The sequence below is a fragment of the Vigna unguiculata genome, chromosome 6 (genome assembly GCF_037176805.1).
Source record: "Vigna unguiculata cultivar grain cowpea cultivar isolate G323 ecotype 2 chromosome 6, ASM3717680v1, whole genome shotgun sequence".
NCBI lineage: Eukaryota > Viridiplantae > Streptophyta > Magnoliopsida > Fabales > Fabaceae > Vigna > Vigna unguiculata.
This window is the reverse complement of record NC_140797.1, coordinates 27,808,010-27,829,092: the sequence shown is the minus strand read 5'-3', so window position 1 is coordinate 27,829,092 and position 21,083 is coordinate 27,808,010. Positions and strand designations below refer to the sequence as shown.

The window sequence follows — 21,083 nt, the reverse complement described above, 5'->3', positions numbered from 1 at the left end:
GAGTAGAGAAGTTATAAAAAGTCGAAATTAATATGTTTGTGTGATTTTTGCATGTAAAATGAAGGAAATTATGGTTGGTGTGGCTGAGAGGTAGAAATGGTGTTAAGCGCCACAAAGGCAGTTCTCTAAACTCTTTGTACTACACTTGATTCAATATATTATGTTCTTGTTTTATGTGTTGGTTATTTGATTTGCTTTTATTGCTTTGATGACTTGGCCAATCATCATACTTCATCAACACTAGATAATAGTGAGAACTGGTTTAATGTTTAGATCCAATTAAATCTTCTAATGCTTGGGATATACCAGAGATGGATATGCAATTTTAGTTGGTTTAAAGAGTCTTGTTCTTAAAGCATGGGTTCCTCCACTTGGATGGGAATCATCATGCGTATGGCACCCTTCGGTTCTAATACTACAAACATGAGGTTAGAATGACTTTTAAGAGTATTTCCATGACTACTAAGACAAAAAACATAACTTATAGATCAAGGGTAGTGCAGTCGTGTGAGTGAAATCAAGTTCAATCCCAAGATCTTAATGAACATCACTTATCAGTTATCACCTATCTTTATTACTATTCAAACTTTTATTTCGAACAATCAAACATTTGTCATTTTGTTATTGCAAAATTGAATAGATTATAAATTACTAATTTATCAAACTAAATCCCTATGGATATGGCCTTGTTATGCTACAATCAAATCAAATCACTTGCTGGATAAGTTAGCCCTTTAACCAGCAGTCAACAAGTGTTTGGTGCCGTTGTTAGGGGATTTGTGCTGATATAACTAGTAATTTGTAATCAGTTTGAGTTTGTTGTAAACTTTTGTAAATATGTGCATACTTGTAAAGTTCACTAACATTTCCTTTGAAAATCTGTTCATATCTTCTAAAAATAAACTTGTAAAATCTACACAGTTTTATTTTTTTTTCTTTTCTAAAGTGTCTTTTTTCATGTTTCTATTTTACTCTCCAAAAAATATCAAACAAGAGGTAAGTTCAAATGATACATATTTGTATTACTATTTGAAAATTTTAGCTATTTGCGGCTATTGAAGGGACTTTTTTGTTTTACAAAAAATATGTTTTTTAGTGTAAAATTGAAATATGGCAGCTTTGACCTTTGTTGTTTATTTGATGCATAACTTTCTCCACAATTATCCAGTTGAGCTAGTCCTTTTTCTCATTATATTCTTTACTCAATGATCTTTAATTTGAATATAAGAACATATTTTTTGGAGTTTTGTGAAAGATGCAAATTAATTTCAAAATTAGCAGATAGATTGCATAGGATAACTTTGACCTATAGTGCTTGTTTGATGCATAACTTTCTCCACATTTATCCAATTGAGCTGATTCTTTTTGTGTTACATTATTGATTCAATTATCTTTAATTTGAATATAATTACATATCTTTTATACATTTGTGGAAGATGCGGTTTTGAAAAAAAACAAACAAACAAATTGCATAGGTGTTGATTTGTGTTTGAAGTGGATTTAAGATTTTTAACTTATGGTACTAGATGTTGTGATTTAAGTCCAATTCTGAGCATTGAACTTAAAGGAAAAAATTGAATGAAAGTTGGATAGAAACTAAAAGACTTATTGTAGGCAACTAAAAGTTCAACTTGGTAAGTTAAAATCATAATTGATCAAGGATACTTGTTGGTGCAGTTTTGATGACCTGTCAAAGCTTTGGTTCAGCAAAACTAGTCTTACAATTTAGTAATTAGTGTAGGCAAGCTAAATTTTTCTAAACCTTATAGCAATACTGATGAATCCACCCCAAGGATTATAGGTTGGGCCATAGATTAAGCCCATTTTCTTTATCCGTATGAATTAAATAAATACTTGTTTTTGGCCTTATACTTTTCTTGGGCCATAATTTTGTGCTATCTTTAATTGTTTTGTTTATTTTTTAAGTGGACCAGGAATATTTTCAAGACAACAACCTTGATATGGAAGTGTATGAGTGGACTAGGCTTGCATTGTGACACATCAAGCTTCATGAGTGTTTGGGCCGACGGCTTTCCAACAGCCCAATTAACAGCTCTACAACCTCTTTACGCGTAGCCAACGTATGCAACCTGCAACGCACAAAAGGCTTCATAATTCATATTTGGCCTAAAACCAGCAGCCCAATACACTCCAGCGTATGTATCACATTCACGAGGGCTTCCCAAAGAATGAATCTCCTCTACTAGGGTTCCTCTCGTCACGCACCTTCACACCAACTGCTAGGATTTTGTCTCTTCCTTAACGCACATACTTAGGGTTCCAGATCTCACTTTCTTGGCTAGGGTTTTGCTTTCGTTTACACGTGCTACTCACCCTTAGATACTAGGTTAATGTTTAGACCTTGTTCATGTTTTTCTTTTAGTTTACTTTCTTGGCTGCCTTTCATCGATAAAAAGGGCAAAGCATTTGTTTGTAATTTTCAGCTTTGATTAATTGAGAGGTTTATACCCATATTTTCATAGCTCCCATTCCTAGTATCCATTCCTAGTAGAGGTTTTACTTCCTAGGGTTCCAAAACTAGTGAGAATCTGAGAGGTTCCCCCACACAAGAGAGTTGAGCCTTCTGTTGCGTTTTGAAGGTGTTCTGCGTGAATTGATCGGAGGAACGCCGATTGGAGTGGACATTTGGTGAATTCCGTGACAGAGCGTCTCCATTAAATACTTACAATTTTTCACAGGATTGTAAAAATAAAAGAGAAGAATATGGATGGAAGCAAGGGAAACAATATCCTTCATTACATGAAAGAACTAACAAACTTGAGGATACTTTGGACAAATTCATACAATTCTCAATATCTGACTAGAGTAACACTGAAGCATCAATAAAAAAATTGAAATCACAAGTTGCACAGTTGGCTAAACAAATTGCAAATCAGTTGAGAAGCAAATTCTCTACCAAACACACAAACCAAAGCCAAAGAATTTTGCCAATCAATCAATTCAAAAACTTCAAGGATTGTTGATGGTTTGGCTGAGAATGGGGATTGTGATATAATTGTAATAGGTGTCGAGCTAAAGATATTAATCAAACGCTCTTGGGATGTAGTCCAATGTTTCATTTAGTCTTGTTTCATTAATCTTATTTCTGTTTTCCTTTTTCTTGGTTTTTGAGTTCTTGATATTTGTGTATCATTTTGTTTTGAACTTCTTTTAAAAAGAAAACATTTTTCTCTCTAATGTGTTTTATTGTGCGAAAGATTTTATCTTTGAATAATCTAGAATGGAAAACTAAGAATGGAGCGAAGAAAGATAAAATATCTTCTTCAACAAGTGAGATGGATGCTCAAACAGATAGAGGAGATGGCAAAATCATCATTTGGGGCTATGTTGCAGGGCCTTACACTTTAAGGTGATTGTGTCATGCACCTAACTCTTAGAAAATTTTCTAGATTTGTCATTCCACCAGCTACAAGAAAAGTAGAAACTAAACTTGCATTTCTTAACCTAATTCTTCATATTTATTTTCAGGTAAAGATCATGAATATCCCTTAGCTAACCTTGAAACATTTTATGAAGTTTGCGCAAACAAAGGGAATTGGAATAAGGGGATTTTGAATCCTTGACTAGCACTTAAAGGACGCAATTAGCCAGTACTAAAGTTGGCCAACCAAGTCAAGGATCTAAACTAGAAACACAATTTACTAGTACTGAAGTTGGCCATGTAGTTAAAGAAACATAATTGGCCAATATTGAAGCTGGACAAGTAGTCAAAGAACTAAAGTCGTACTAGAAGAAGAGGATGTTGAAGCCTCTAAATTTTAAGATGAAGAGTTCTTTGACAAAGATATTCACTCTAGTAGTTAAGCAATGGAAGAATCTGCTGGAGAGCAAGAATGAGCCAAAAACAGAGTTCCTTTTCAAATTTTCTACATTTTAAATTCTTTTTTTAGAATAGTTTTTTTTATACATAGTCTACATGTTTTTAGGAGTTACTTTTGGAACATGGTTGGACTAGGAACTAAGAAAACACAAAACTAAATACACTCTTTGTAATCCATTTTGAAAAATTAGGGAGTGTAAGGAAGGAAAGATTGAAAAACCATTAGTGCTTAATGAGAATTTGACACATTGTAAGACAATTAATGGCTAGGAGTTAGCATAGAAAAGTGAACATGCCTTGTGAGATGAGTGAGCCAAATAGTTCATGGGAGATTGAGAGAAACAACTAAGTAATTGAGCCATTAGTTTTGTGTTGAATTTTTTATGTTCATTAAGCATGTTCAACATAGAAATGATCTAGGAAAAATTTTATTGTAAATATTTTGTATAAACCAAAGCCAAACAACCGCCCAACATGATTTTGAATATAAAAAAATACCCTTTTCGAACGTTGTCCTAAAACATACACCCTAAGTCTAAAATGTAGGTAATCTAACCCTTCTTACTGATATAAATATTCAACAAATGTGTGTGTGCCATGAAAGGAAATGGTAAGTTGTAAAGTGGATGAAAAGGAACAAAGTTGGGGTATGTAAAACCAAACCCAAAAATGCATATTGTAATCAAAGCAAATTGAAATTGAGACATCTCAACCAGAAAAAGAATGTACTAAATTAATACAATGAAAGGTGTGCTCAAAGGAAATGTCATTGAAAAAGAAAATGAGATGCAAGAGAAGAATAAGGTTGGAACTTGCATGTTGTTTGTTTTCTTTTTTAGGAGTGAGTCTTGAACATCTTGAAAAACAAATAACTTTTGATAGCCTAACCACGTTACAAGCCCAAAAGACGTTAGTGATCTTTTCTAATGTGTGTATATGGTAGTTAAAAATGAAATACAAAGCTAAGTGGACAGTTGCAAAGTTGCCAGAGCAGACACTTTGAACACCTGAGAGGATACAATTCTGCACTTTAAAATTGAAAATCCATTGAGAGACTCTATATTGTGATTGCATTCATTTTAGCATTTTGTGTTAAATTAAAAAGTGTCAAAATTATAGTTCTTAAGCCAAGCATGATCAAATTTTTGGAAACCATTCTATAGAAGTGTTTAGGCTTTTCTTGGGACAAGCAAAGAGCTAAAGTTGGGGTACGTGATAAATGTCTAGTTTTAGTAAAATTGCATATCATTTAGACAGTTATCTTGCATGATTTTAACATAAATCTTAGTAAAATAACCCATTTTACCTTTAATGATAGAATCAAGAGTAAAGAAGTTATAAAAAGTTAAAATTGATATGTTTATGGTTTTTTGCATGTAAAATGAAGAAAATTGTGGCTGATGCAACTAAGCGGTAGAAAAGATGCTGAGGTGGGAGTTGTAGTTGTGGTTGTCCTACCCGTTGATGCAACAACGTGGAAAAGGCGTTTGAGTTGAGAAAGAGGAGTCCTCTATAGTTTCCACAACCATAAGGTTGGGTGCCCTTCTCTTTTTGGGTGGAGCTGCAATAGCTTTCCCTTTCTTGGAGGTAGGAACCTCATAAGTTGTCTGTCTCTTTGGTGCCATCTACAAAAGAATCACAATTATGAACATCCACACCTTATACACGACAATCAATCCACTATTTTCTTCAGAGTTTCGTAAAATGCGACTTCCATGCTCTTTTAATTCCCCAAACTTTTAGAAATAACATGATCAAGAATCAAAACACGAATTTTAAGCACACTCAAGGATGATATATATACTTCAAGTCAGTTCTCCATTTACGAAGCCAACATGCAACCTTAAAAACACAATCTTTATTCAAAAACAAGAGAACACAATTTTTGAGTCATCTTTGTACTTGTTGTGATTGTTCAAAAACTAATGGCTCTAAAATCTTTTAGCACAAATGAATTTGATGTGTAGAGATTTGATGAAGATATTGCACAAAGACTTGATGTGCTTTATTTTGCTATTATGTGATGATCTTGAAACTTGAAGATTTGAGTTTAACCTAAAGACGTTTTGACATGGAATAAGTGACTTGTGTCTTTTAGTCTATTAAAAGGTTTTTTAACATGGTAATTGACTGATTGTTATTGTTTTGTTATTAAGATATTTAATTAGCTAAATTATCATTTACTTAGTTGATTTCACTTAAGTCAAGCGAAATCAACAGATTCAACAAATAAATCAACATGTTGAATATGCTAACAAACAAACAAACTATAAAGTCTAGTTTTTAAGGGAGATCAGTAACATTTCATAATTTGAGCGCGAAATCTGTGTGAATCTTTTCGAAAACTTGTTCTTTTTGAACTACATAGTCTTGCAGCTGTTTGTGATTGATTCTTGGAGCCTTGGAGACTTGTTGGCTTGGAGTTGGTGCCTTGAAGAAAGCATTTGGTTAGCTAGGGAGAGCCATCTCCAAGGTTTAGTCTTTCTTGGATACCTGGGTGTAATCTAGCATGACAATAACCTAGTGCTCAAATAGGTTGGTTAGTTATTTAAATTGTGTTTGTAGTTAGGGTTTGAGTAAGAAGGTTAATTAAGTTGATTATATATATATATATATATATATATATATATATTACACTCATATATAAAACATGTGGCATAAAAAAATTCTTACCTTTTTAGTTATTTCTTGAAACACAAAGGTGGATGTGAGAGACATGTTAAAATTTGTCATTATATCATAATTGGATTATTTATCATTTATTTATATAATTCTACAATTATGGTATATTAGAGGCCCAATTGTATGAGATAACTAATTAAAACTTGATTTTTTCTAATAATGTAATAGAAAAGAAAAAAATAATTATGGAGTTAGTCTAATAATTAATAAATATATTTTAGAATTTTAAAAATTTTAAAAACATTTCAAATAAATTTTGGCGGTTTTTAAGTATGAAAATATGATATATTTTGTGGCGGTTTTTAACTGTAAAAATATGACATATTATATGTAGGTTTTTAACCGTAAAAATATGATATATTTGTGGTGGTTTTTTACCGTCAAAATATGATATATTTTTGTCAATTTTTAACCTTTAAAATATGATATATTTTGTGGTCGTTTTTTAACTATTAAAACATGATAAAATATAATCAATTAGATTACATTTTGTACTGATTTTTAATCGTTGTTATTTTTTTTTCTTTTCTGACAATAGTAATTGTAGTTAGAATATTTTTGTCACAAACTATTTTTGACTTTTGTAACTGTGATGGATACTTTTTTTTTAACCATCGGAAATTTCATTTTTAACGATTTTTAACCGCTAAAATTTGTAATTTTAACCTTCACAAATATCAATGTTTTTTGTATTGATAATCTTCTCTTTTTATTTCAAAATTACTTTAATAAATACTAATTGTATAAAACAAGTGTTTTTCTTAGAAAATAAAATTAACCCAATAGTATTGATATATGTTTACATTATCATCTCATATTGTGCATTTTGTAAAACTATCCATCTAGTCGCTCACACAACATTATATTCTAAATGGCATGAATTATAAAAAAAATATTAAAATCTTAAAAATAAAAAGGACTTCAAATTTTAAAAATATCAACATACAAATAGCTTTTCTTTAATAAATAACTACATAATCCTAATTTCTGATTGTGAATGAAAATAAGTTGGATTATATTTCAAAATTACTTTAATAAATACTAATTGTATAAAACAAGTGTTTTTCTTAGAAAATAAAATTAACCCAATAGTATTGATATATGTTTACATTATCATCTCATATTGTGCACTTTGTAAAACTATCCATCTAGTCGCTCACACAACATTATATTCTAAATGGCATGAATTATAAAAAAAATATTAAAATCTTAAAAATAAAAAGGACTTCAAATTTTAAAATTAAATTAATCTTGTAAGTTTAATTTAAGGGGTCGTATTAAAACAAAACTAAATCTAATTTCATAGAACACTCCTTATTTAGTTTGTTCATAATTTTTCTTGATAAATTGTGATGACAATTCCTCTATTCTTTTTTTTTTTTCAAAAGTTGTCTTTCTTAGTGTCTTGTCATGAACACAGTGATGACACACTGGAGTTGTGTTGACTAAACATAACTTCACTTTAGGGAGTCATAAGTCGTGTCATGCAACAACGACTTACTCATGTATATAATGTTTTCAAAACTTGCCCATTTGGATAATATCCCATTAAAATTGTACCACTATGACAAACTTATCCCATTTACTTCCACCTAGTCTAATTTATTCATAATCTCTTCATTTTCTTCCTTAATAAAGTAAGTGCAAATTATTTTGTTATTTAGGCCGGTTGTATGATTGAGAGATGGTAAATTTGGGCCGGTTGTGACAATTTAATTCATGATTACATGACAGTGTAGGACTTCATGAGTATCCCATTCAATGCATAAATCTAGAATTGAGTGTTGAATAGTTTATGTCAAAATTATAAAGTTGATGAATTGATCATGTCTGATATATTGTGAAATGTTCAAGCCTAGTAATTCTGGTTATGTAAAATAGTTTATATTACGTGATGGCCATATAAAATACTATTAACTTACCCTGTTTCCTGTGTTGGGTTATAGGTTATCCACTTGCAATGATCATATGTTGTACGTAAGCATATGATAGTGCATGTAAAGATCCTCAACAATGAGATAGCTCAAGAGTGATATAGACAGAAAGGGGTTGCATATGTATAGTTTTTTTTTTTTTATGTTTTGCATATTTCCTCTAATTTAGAATACTTTTATGTTTTTTTTGTGTCACTAACACAAAAAAGGCCTTTAACGTCACTCCAATAACGTCTGCCTAAAAAAAGCCCAACGTTAAAAATGCGCGGTGGCATTTTTGTAAATAATGAGACATTTTTAACGTCTGCCCGCTCCACGTCAGACGTTACTTAATGTCTGTTCAAAAACGCCCCGATGTCACTCAAAAAAGGACGTCGGCCCCCAGCTCGACAGACGTCAAGGGACGTCGGACCAGCGCGCGCCAGACGTCACTTAACGTCGGCCCCCCCACCCCCGACGTCACTTAACGTCGGGCATAACGCCCCCGACGTTAAGTTTTGCTTTATCTCTGCGCGAAACGCAGAACCCTCGCGCTGTTCATCGTTTTCGCGAGAGTTCCCGCCGGCGACGCCATTTCCGACCCCCTCCAGGTGAGTTTCGAAAGGTTTTGGCCATCAAACTTGTTGGGGTTTAATTATGGGTTGATTTTACGCGTTTTGAACCGATTATTTTCCGTTTTCATCCCCATTTGCAGCATTTTGAGATTCGTCCCACTTGCTCTTCGTTCCCATTTGGCCAGCAGTGTGCGGAGACCCTAGACTTCCTCTCAAAGTTCGTCTTTCAATTAGAGGAGGTTAGTTTTTCATTGTATGTATATATTTGTTCATTGTATGTATAGAATTACTTGTATTAATTTATAAATGTCATTATAGTTTTAGTCTTAGACTATTTTTTTGTTAATTTTTTTGGCCTATTTTTATATTTTATTTAAAATTTTATAATAATATTTGTAAAATTAGTAAATAAAATTATATTTATTATTAGATATATGCATTTTAAATAATTCTCATTACATTTTATTTTTGAATATTATTATTAGATATTATAGTATACAGTGAGCGAAACTTAGTTCCCGTTTGAGATTTAATACAAATGATTAAATTTTTAATCGTTTGTATTAAATCTTGAATTGTCCGATTGGACAGTTTGAAAAAATTATTTTTCATAATTTGCTACAATGTGTACATTGAGGTTTACGCATAAATTTCATAAAATTTCGATTGAGGCTAATTTGTGTTATTCTCTAGATGCATACTTGATTGTGATCATGATTAATCACTTTCATTTCGTGTACTTCAGAGACCAATGCGAAATGCTGTCGAAATTTTGTGAAATTTATGATGTTTGACTTATTTGTACATGTGTTAGCAAATTATGAAAAATAATTTTTTCGAATGGGTAAGGCCTCACCTTGTGAGAGTTAAAAGTTTGAGATTGATTGAGTTTTTTACGAACATATAGTATGGATCGAAGCTGGATGAATGAGCGTCGCATAAGTGAAGAGTATGAAAAGGGGGTTTCTGAGTTTTTGCAATATGTTCAAGAACACGCAATCTCAAGTAACGGGACATATTTTTGTCCTTGTGTTCGTTGTCTTAATCAAATACGTCATGACTTAGGAACAATGCGTGATCATCTATTCATCTTTGGTATAATGAGAAGTTATACACTTTAGACTTGGCATGGAGAAGTATTAGACAAGCCTACAACGTCACGAGGAACAGATTATGTAGATGACTGGATGAATGATCATTTAGAAGATATGGTACGTGATGTTGGGGAGGAGAATTTTGGAAAAGTTCATTTATATGATTCTCTTAAGTCCGATTCAGAGGAACAATTGTACCCAGGATGCACTAACTTTACGCGACTGTCAGCAACTTTGAAATTATTCAGTTTAAAAGCAAGGCATGGATGGACGGATACAAGTTTCACAGAATTGTTGGAGTTGTTAAAGGAGATGCTTCTAGAAAATAACACGTTACCTATCCGTAATTACGAAGCGAAGAAAGTTTTATGTCCAATGGGTTTGGAATATCAAAAGATACATGCATGCCCAAATGATTATGTTTTATAAAGAGACGAGTTTGCTTCACTGAAGGCGTGTCCAACATGTGGTTTATCGCGGTTTAAAAAGAAAATTGATGGAAATTGTGGCGATGAAGACAAAGATGGTCCACCTGCTAAGATTGGTACCTTTTAATATTATACCTAACTGTCTTCTTGTAGGTACATGGACAAAGTCATTGTGGACCAAGGTCGATCTTCCGTCTATGGATTCATTGAACCTCAAACAATTCAACCTTCGGGAAACTCACCTGACCAAATCAAACTTTATTTGCAAACATGGATGGTTGAGTCAAATAGAGAGATCTACTTTGCGCCATACATTGATTCGTAAGTGTTTTTGCTAATAATATTTTGTGAAGTATTATTAATTATTTTGGCTAAGTACTTTTGATTGATGGTAGGTATCATTGGCAACTTTGTCTCATCATTCCAAGACAATGCCTAGTTGTATGGTTTTGTTCATGCCATAGGAAGATTCCACCAGCTTTTAAAAACATGTTACAAGAGTAAGTATTATTTTTTTTTTCAATCCTAACCTATGTATCTACTTAGTTATAAAAACTTATATATGTTTTATGTTTCCAAAATTTCATTAGAATTTTGGGTAAACCTAGAGGCCAACAACTTAAAGTCATATATCCAAAGGTTAGAACTCATTCATTTTAAAGTTATTAATTTCTGTATGTCAACTTATGACTTTGATGTGTTTATTTTATTTGTAATGTTCAGTGTAACAAGCAAGAAGATTCATGGGAATGTGGATATTATGTCATGTCTTGGATAAGAACAATCATTCGAGCTGCAGTTAAAGATGAATGGATAGAGGTAATTATATATATCTTTCACATATTATAAATCATATCAAACTTTAAAGAATGATATTCATACATAATGAAATTGTATTACTTTTTCAGCGATTCAAGAATCCATCACCTCTACCAGATGACATTATCCACACACTAAGACAAGAATGGGCAGCATATCTATTGGAGAGATGGAGTTGATACCACATGAATTAGAACTCGTTTTAAAAACTTTATTGTACAAGAATTTCATGTTGAAACTTTTAGTTTGTTGTTATTTATATTAGTTTAGAATATATGTTGAAACTTTAGTTCTATTATATATAACTGTAACTCTAAAATTGTGCTGAAAGTTTTATGAAATTGTTCTGGGAATTTTCTGATTTTCAGGTGTGTGGATATTGTAAAAACAGTCAAATTTTTTAAAAAAAATGGTGCAGTTTGACGTCTAGTGTGCCCTGACAGACGTAATTTAACGTCAGACTGTACCAGGGCCGACGTAATTTAACGTCTGACTGTTGCAGGGCCGACGTTATTTAACGTCTGACAGTCTCTGACAGACGTTAAATTGCTCAGTTTTTTCCCTCTTTCTGGTGCAAAAATTGACGTCTGCTATTACTGGCCCCGACGTTGGATAACGTCGGACTCCCAAAAGGACCGACGTCAAGTGACGTCTGCTATTTTGCCGACGTTATTTTGACGTCACCCGATACGACGTCGGTGTTTGGGCAGACGTCAAAGGTCGAAAATGTCGGACGTTAAAAGGCTTTTTTGTGTTAGTGTGTGTAAAACTTTATTGTGTAACTTGTGAGGAGTATGATAATACACAATTCATATACTATGTAGTTGTTTTGCTTATATATAAAATTTCAAAAACATTAATATAGTACAATGATTCTATTAAAATTGGAATTACATTTATAATTTTATAAAATAAGTCTTTTACTCTGAAATAAAATTAATGCACTAGTATTGATATATAGTTTACATTATCATCTCATATTGTGCATTTCGTAAAAGTATCAAGCATAGTCACTCACACTACATTATACTCTAAATAGCGTCAATTATAAAAAAGATATTGAAATATCAAAAAATAGAAAAGACTTCAAATTTGAAAAATATCAACAACCATTAAATAACTTTTTTAATAAAGAATTACATAATCCTGATTTCTTATTGTAATGAGATTACGTTGGAGCAAAGTCAATCATTATCGGATCCACATAAATATTTGTTTGAAAAAATATAAAAAAATTTTGTTGATTTTTGGAGAAAAAAATATATTTTAACAACTAAATTAATTTTGCAAGTTTAATTAAAAGGAACCATCTTAGAACAAACCTAAATCTAGTTTCGCATACCACTTCCTATGTAGGTTTTTTTTTTGTAGTTTTTCTTGATAAATTATGGTGACAACTCCATTATTTTTTCAAAAGATGTCTTTCTCAATGTGTTTGCCATGCAAGTAGGACTTAGTCATGTACATAATTTTTTCAACACTTGCCCATCTGGATAATATCTCATTTAAATTGCACCATTGTGAGAAACATTTCCATTTAATATCACATGATCTAATTTATTCATAATCTCTTCATTTTCTTCCTTAATAAAGTAAGTGCAAATTATTTTATTATGTTTAAAAGTAAATAAAATATAAAATTTACCTAAAGCCATGCTTGTGATTTACATATACCAATAATACAAAATGTAAAGAAAAATATTTAATGTAAATAAAAAATAAAAATCACCTTAATTTTATCTTGTCTCTTAGTTTTGTATTGGAAAAAGAAGCTAATAGCTTTATTAATGGATGCATTACTTCTAAATAAAAGGGTAAGTAACGTATGATTATCATAAGGACTAGGAATTATATTTGAGATTCAATGGTGGCAATTTACCATCAATAAATACAAAAAAATCCTTTAATCCATAATCTTTTTAGCCTTCTATGGGGCAACAAACAACACCTTTATTATATACCTTCTTATGAATTAGTTTGTGCACCTCACTGAAGTTCCATGAGTAGGAAACGATCTGCCAAACAATTCCATTTTTTCTGACATGATTTTCAAAATGTGCAAAACTAATATCTGTCTAAAATAAATGGTTAAATTACTCTTTTAGTCCTTGTATTTCTCTAGTGTCACACTAGTCCTCCAACTTTTCATTGTCTCAATTTGGTCCTTGTTTTTGTAAAAATGATTCAATTTGGTCCTTGCCGTTAATTTTGACCAAACGGTGTTAAAGTCAACGCCACATGTCAATTTCTGGTTTTTTTGAATTTTTGAATTTTTTGAATTTTTTGAATTTTTTTTTATTTTTACACGTGTCACTTCACAATTGTGCCAATGTCAAAATGATTCAATTTGGTACCTATATTTGTTTTTAGCTTTAATTTAGTCCCAATTTTTTTAAAAATGAAGCAATATTGTCTCTCTTTAAATTGAAACTCATTTTACTTTTTGTATAAATCTTATGATGATATTCTTACTAAAATTTACATTTTTATTAAATATTTGTAGAAATATTTTTAAACAAGTTTTTTTTAGTTTTATTATTAAACAAAGTTAAATCCCAAACTTAATTTCAACAATTAACAATTTTATCATCAAAGTATCATATTATACAAACTTAGTGAAGATTAAAAATTAAATAATAAGTTTAGGAACTAAATTTCAAGTTCAAAACAAAACTAAAATTTAATGATTTATATAGAATTTAAAGTTAATTTAAAATATTTCTAGAAAGATTTAATAAAAACGTTAATTTTATTAGGAATATCACCATAACATTTATAAAAAAGTAAATTTAGTGTCAATTTAAGGAGGGGCAATATTGTTTCATTTTTACAAAAATTGGGACTAAATTGATACTAAAAACATATATAGGGACTAGATTGAATCATTTTGACACGTGGCACAACCGTGAAGTGACATGTGTAAAAAATAAAAAAAAAATTCAAAAAAACAAGAAATTGACACTTGATGTTGACTTTAACTTCATCTAGTCAAACTAACGGTAATAACTAAATTGAATCATTTTTTTAGAAAATGACGACCAAACTAACATTACTTGACAAATAGAAGGACCGAAAGAGTAATTGAACCAAAATAAATTGATGTGAAATAAGTGCTTAGAAAAGAAAAAGAAAATGCGGTTTTTTCCCTTACCCTTGTTAAAGAATATTAATCCATGTCAAAGTTTTTCATGAATAAGGATAATGCATGCATTTGAAAAATCCAACAAAAATAATAATGTACACAACATATTGGAGACAATCCATAGGACTAGCATGAGAATGAATTCCAATTATTAATACATTAGTTTCAATGTATCAAATTATTTTACTAGGATTTGATTCATCTAGAGTGAGTAAAATGATATAAGCCATTTCAATCACTAATGAAAAATTTATGTATATGAATATGAATGCAATATCAACTATTAAGATTATTGATTTTACTCTCTATGTTGAATGACTCATTTTAGAGGATCTAGATCTATTTTACTACAGGTAGAAAGCAAGTAAAATTTATGAAGATACCACAATTCTTGTCATAAGAACTTTACGTCTATGAAACTAGTCACTACTAGTACCTTGCTTTTAGCCTCTCAAAATCTTATGATTTTCAAAAATATGTGAAACCATGCAAGCATCAATTTTCACATGCACTACCCGATTACCATCTGGTTGCGAGACAATTTTAATAGCTTACAATATCAAAATTTTGAAATTATATAACCTTTTTTCCTCCTACATCTTATTAATAATGTAGTATTCACTTATTATTTCTCACCAACTCAACATTGATTATTTTTTTGGCAATAAAAATTTCTCCATGTATTTTGGTTGTAATTGTAATTCTTTATAAAAATCAAAGGAGCTTTGTACTCGTGCAAAGTAACATATGTATAAGAAAATGGTCAAGTTGGTATAGGCGGAGAATATACAAGTGTGTAACTATATAACCTTGTTTCGTCCTATCTTATGAATAACGTAGTATGCACTTGTTATTTCTCACCAACCTAACATTCATTATTTGTTTGGCCATAACAATTTCTTGATGTATTTTTGTTGTAATTGTAATTCTTTATAAAAATCAAAGGTGCTTTGTACTTGTGCAAAGTAGCATATGTATAAGAAAATGGTCAAGTTGGTACAGGTGGAGAGTATACAAGAGTGTAAAGTCCCATATTGTTTAGGGTATATTAATTAATGAAAATCAAGAGATATAAAAAAGAAGTGTGTGTAGGTCCAACATACTTACCTAGATGGGGTCTATGGTTGATCATGAAGGCTCGTGGCCTAAGGTAGTGACTTTCATTGCACTCTTGAGGTATGCTACCTTAAGGTATGCCAAAATAGTAGAGCCTACACCATAATTTGTGGTAATGGAGTTTGTGTTTGCGCAACTCCTTTATTGTAGCTCAACATTTTCTACAGAAGCTAAAGCAAGTGATATTACTATGCACTTTAATTTACATTATAATGTCTAGATATTATATATTATCTATTTCAAAAGAACTTTGGCCACAATGTATAGAGAAAATAAAATATCGTGTGTGAATTTCAAATAAATGTCCTATCTTCTAATCTATTCGAGTGAAATAAAAATATGCATTGGAATAAATGTATTATTAATTTACTACTAAGTCATTGTCTTTTAATAACATTTGATTCATTTATTACTGATTTTATATATAGATTTATGTTGACGTCTCAGTTTTGAATTTATTGTATGTAAGTAATCAATATAGACAACAACATTAAAATTTAGGTTCAGGTTGAATAAATGTACACTTAACTTTTAAGTTAGTTACTGAAATAGTCATATGAATTTGTTTAATGATATATACAAGAGCAAAAAGAACATTAATATATTTTTGGGATATATTCATTATTTTTAAATATTTAACTAATGATATCACTTTTAATTTTTTTTTTATAACATTATATTATCTACAATAAATATATTCTTCTCTTATTGTTTATTTAGCCTTTTGTTCTTTTGTCTATATGTTTTACTCAGTACATCACTGAAAAAGTAGTGAGAAGTGTGGAGGTTGTGGTACAAAAGAAAAGTGTGGATGGTTATGGAACATACTTACTTGGACGAGATTAATAGGTGATCAAGAAGGGCCATTGTTTAGGACAGTGACATCCATTGCACTTAGGAAGTGTGCTGCTCAAAGGGCTGCCCAAGTGGTGGAGCCTACGTCAAAATTTGTGGCAGAGGAGGCCTAAGTTTTTGCGATCCCTACATTCCATTCATAAGTTTTGTTTTGTTTGTGAAATTTAGGTTTATTCATATTTATCTATGATCTTAAGTGTTGTGTTATTTATGTAGTTTAGGTTTTCCCACAGTCTTTAAGTTCTTCTTTGTTTTAGTAGAAATCTTTGTTTGTGTTGGTTCAGTCTGTGTATATTGTTTTTATTTTGTTTTTGGTTGGTTATATGCTCTTCTAATTGGGATTCTTATGTTTCTGTAGTTGCCAATTATGTCATTTGGTAGTAATATCCAATTTAACTGTTCATATTTAAGGTTGAAGGTTAATTTATTATAGTATTCACATTGAGTTTTTATTTTTTACTTTTTTTTGTAGTTTCTATATTTTATTAGGTAAATTTTGTTCATTTATTAAAATCCAGAAACATTAAAACTTACAATCATATTGGATATGAGGATGTGCAAAATCTTTCTACAACGAAAAAAATCTATGCCAGACAAGTATTTAGAGAGAAATGTCTTTAATCTTGGAACAAAAAAGTTGAAGCTAGTCTAGTTTATGTTTCCTTTTGGTAAACCTTTGATGCTTTCACACTGCCATAGTGTAATCTAAAGTTTATTAGACTTTTTATTTCTAATCATTTACTGATCTATATTTTGTGTTCAAATGCACAAACAACTTTTCAAAGGTAAAATTTCCTAAGATCACAACACGTTAATCATATTAGTTTTGACTATCTCATTCTAGACACCCAAATCGTAATGTTAAGGACAAATATGAAGAAAAAATTAAACATAAAACCTTTTCTATATTATAATAATTGCAGTTTGTAGGTTCAACACATGAAATGCACAATGGTTGAGCAACAAATGATAAGTGATGTTGTGTATTCCTCTAACTCGTCTAAAAGACAAAGATATGACATTTTCTAAGATTTCGAGGTATAGACACTCATAGGAACTTCTCTAACCATCTTTATAAAGCTTTAATGCAAAAGAAAGTTTTGGTGGATGATGCGGGTACCTCAGAAGAACTAGAAAAAGTGATAAAATATTATGATTTATTAGGAGTAGGAAGTAGAGTCATCATTCCAACTGCAAATAAACAAGTACTTAGCCAAATTGAGGAAGTATATAAGGTTAAGGAATTAAGATCTCATCTTTGTAACACCCGAGAAAATTAAATAATTAAATAAATAATTATTTAATATAAATTTCCATAATGGAATCTTTATGAAATTTAATGTGGGGAGTTGTGATAGGGAACAATACTAGCTCAAGTGGTTGAGAGTACTTGGCTATTAAGAGAGGACTTGGGTTTGAGTCTTGTGGATGTCATTTGTGTGTTAATTTAATTGTTTTATTGTTTTAAATAGGCTTGACCATGGTGCATGATAATATAATCTTAGTTGTATAAGAATTATCTTGAAACATGAATTGGTTGGTTGGTTGTGCATTCGCTTAGCAAGTGTGTGATTGTGTGTTCAAACCTTAACTTATGCAAAAATAGGTTTCTTTTTGCGAAAAATCTTTTTGGTCATGAAGGGAAATGTTCAGAAACCCTAGCCATCATAGGGATGGAAGGGCTAAGAGGACCTCTTGTTAATGGCATTTGATGGCCATTGCCATTAACGCCTCATAATAATAATTTTTGTTTTTATTATTAATTAAATTAAATTAGGGTGGAAAATGGGAGGAAAGGAGAGGCCTTCAGAGAGTTAACTAGAGGAATGAATTTGGCATTGAGAAAAAAGAGTTTGGGCACCTAGTAAAGAGAGTATTGAGGGTTGCAATCAACTTTTGAAAGGAAACAAGGGCTAAGGAAAAAATGGGCTAAGGAATTTTAGGCGTTAATCTGTTGTGCCTTAATCTGTTGTTAATTGATTGGATGTTGTATGTATTGTATGTGAATCTTTGGTCCTTGCCATTTTTTGGATTCTTTTCGTGTTTCTAGAAATTTTCAAAAACCACTTTGCTGCCTTGAAGGTCTGCCAGGCGAGCCATGTGTATTGTTGTTAGTTTCTGGGTTTCTGCCAGAAATTGCCTGGCGGCATGAACTAGCCGCCAAGCGACACAACTAGAGTAACCCAGTTTTTTAGGTTTTTACATGAAGCGCTTGGCAACGATGAATACCCGCCAAGCGAAGCAAGCAAGATTGGCTCATTTTTATTGTCTTGTGGTTTTTGGGTTATTCAGATTGAGGGAAAAAGGTTCTTAGCAACTGGATACATTGCGAACTGTCCAGAATTATTGAATTGTGTTGTGGTTCGAGGAATAGGTTGAATCATTGTGAGTATGATCATAAGTGCATTTTAGGATTTTGGGAAAAGTGGGATTTTGATGTTCGGCGATTAATTGCGGTATGAATTGCACTGAAAAGCTGGTGGATATGATGTAGGTTGAGTATTTGTACAATTGTAGGCATGATTAGCTGTTGGATTGTGAAACTAGACATGGGGAATTGAGGGTTGTCATAGGTGCAAAGAAATTTTTGGGTTTTACCTAGAATTGTATGCACCGCCTAGCGGACCTGGCTTTCCGCCAAGCACCAACACAGGGAAAAGTGGCACTACGTGTTGTGTATGATGGAATTACATGGCTAAGTGTTGAGGTTTCATGATGGGATTGTAAGAGGGTTGTTGGAAGGGTGATTGTAGTTATTCAGTGAGTAAGACTTGATTGTGGTTGAGATATGCATTATTGGTTACTAGAATTGGAGTTCATAAATTTAGGTTTAACTTGTGATTGGGTTTGAAGGTGGATATGGTTTCAAATGGGAATGGTATGCGTGCATTATAAATGTATAGGCATAAGAGCAATATGCATCACGTTAAAGTGTAGGATTTTCAGGCGATACCTGGAAATCCAGAGATTTTTAGAGCGTGTGGCGCCTGGCGGCGAAAGCCTTATGCTAAGCGGTCTGCAACCAAACTTCGCTTGGCGGCGCTTAGGCAGGGGACAACGGGTTGTTCCAATGGATTGGTGCGTGTTCTACAATGCTTTACATGACACCTTAAGGATGAAGCTTACTGAGGCATTCCTTGAGTTATGGCTCAAAATGGAGGGTAAACACGTGGTGATCATGAGTTGTGTCCTAGTGATATTGGAAAACCAGTTTGAGTATGCGAGTTGTGGCTCATATGGATGGGTTCCACTTGATTAGGAAAATAATGGGTTGTGGCTAGTGAGGTTGTAAATCTTGTGTTGAAAATACAAATTGTGGTTCATATTGGGAACTCAACCTAGCGTTACGGATGGTGGTCCGTAACAGGATAGTCCCGTAATGTATCTACAAGTTGTGACTTGTAGAGGTGGAACCACGAGTTGTGGCTTGTGGTAGCAAGGATTATCTTAAGGTCACCATCTGAGGATGTAGAGCGTGGATGAACATGGTAGTGATCATGTTTTATGGAATCGGGGTATGGAGGATTCCCGGCCAAGTGTGTGTGTGTGCACTTTATTTTGGTTATGTATGTATTTATGTTGTTAGCTCACCCTATCTGCTTGTGTTTGGCGATTATCGTGTAATTCGTTACATGGGAGTAGATGATGTTATAGGTGGAACTAGTGAGGTATAGCATCAGAGAGGGGCAACATGGGAGTTTTGTTTTATTGATTATATCTACTATTTTTTGTACATGATTTATAACCAATTTTTGGATATGTAAACTTTGAGTTAAAGTACAAATTTTGGATTTTAGCGGTTTTAATAAAGTTGAAATTTTCTCGCGTTTTGGGAGAGTTTTTATTCAATGTGATATTATTACTATTATTATTTCTATTTTACTTAAATTAGTAATATCTGGCCAGGATATTACAATCTCTCTCTGAAAAAATGGGTTTAAACCCAAAAATGTTGGGTGAATAGATCTTAATCTTTGTTTCAATATCTCCAATGTGAAATATTGAATTAAATGGTCACATTGTACATTGTATAACTATACAGCTCCTCTTTGACCAATCTTCTTAACTCCTCTAACTTCCCTTTGCACATCCAATGAATTTGTCTAGCTGTTTAGATGCTTCTCTAAGTTAGTTTCCACCTAGGATGGGTGATGTTGACTTTTCACAAGAGATTTCTTTGACAACTTTTCTTTATGGTTCAACCAACTTGTAGATCTCATCAAATCTTCAAATTTAAATCTAAAGCCTTTTGGAAAACATAATTAAAATTCATGTTATTCAAGTTTAAGAGAATTTAATCAAAGTTAGAATTAAGGAAACAATATGCTAGACTAGTCTTAGGAACTCAAAAACATACTAAACTAGAATATCACTCTAAAAACAGCCTTTTGACTACATTTTGTTAAAACTAAGATTTTTAGAAGAAAATATTACGTGAAAAATAGTTATGCATGATTGTTATGCATGTATTCCTATATAAACTCGGTAACTCTTGTTTTCTAATATACAATAATATTCTTTCTCTTCTCTCATTAACCCTTGCTTCATCTCTTCTTCCCTTTCTCCTATAACCCTTTCAGAAAATACTAAAACACTCTAAAAATAGAAAATAAAGAAG

General features: G+C 31.7%; 2 non-coding genes across 2 annotated transcripts; both read left to right on the top strand.

Moving 5' to 3' along the window:
• Positions 1-15,593: 15,593 nt before the first annotated feature.
• On the top strand, positions 15,594-15,752 carry LOC114189374 (U1 spliceosomal RNA). The gene has a single exon (XR_003605676.2). It is a non-coding gene; the product is annotated as a U1 spliceosomal RNA (small nuclear RNA).
• Positions 15,753-16,434: 682 nt separating this feature from the next.
• On the top strand, positions 16,435-16,593 carry LOC114189273 (U1 spliceosomal RNA). Its single transcript, XR_003605589.2, has one exon. It is a non-coding gene; the product is annotated as a U1 spliceosomal RNA (small nuclear RNA).
• The last annotated feature ends 4,490 nt before the right edge of the window (positions 16,594-21,083 follow it).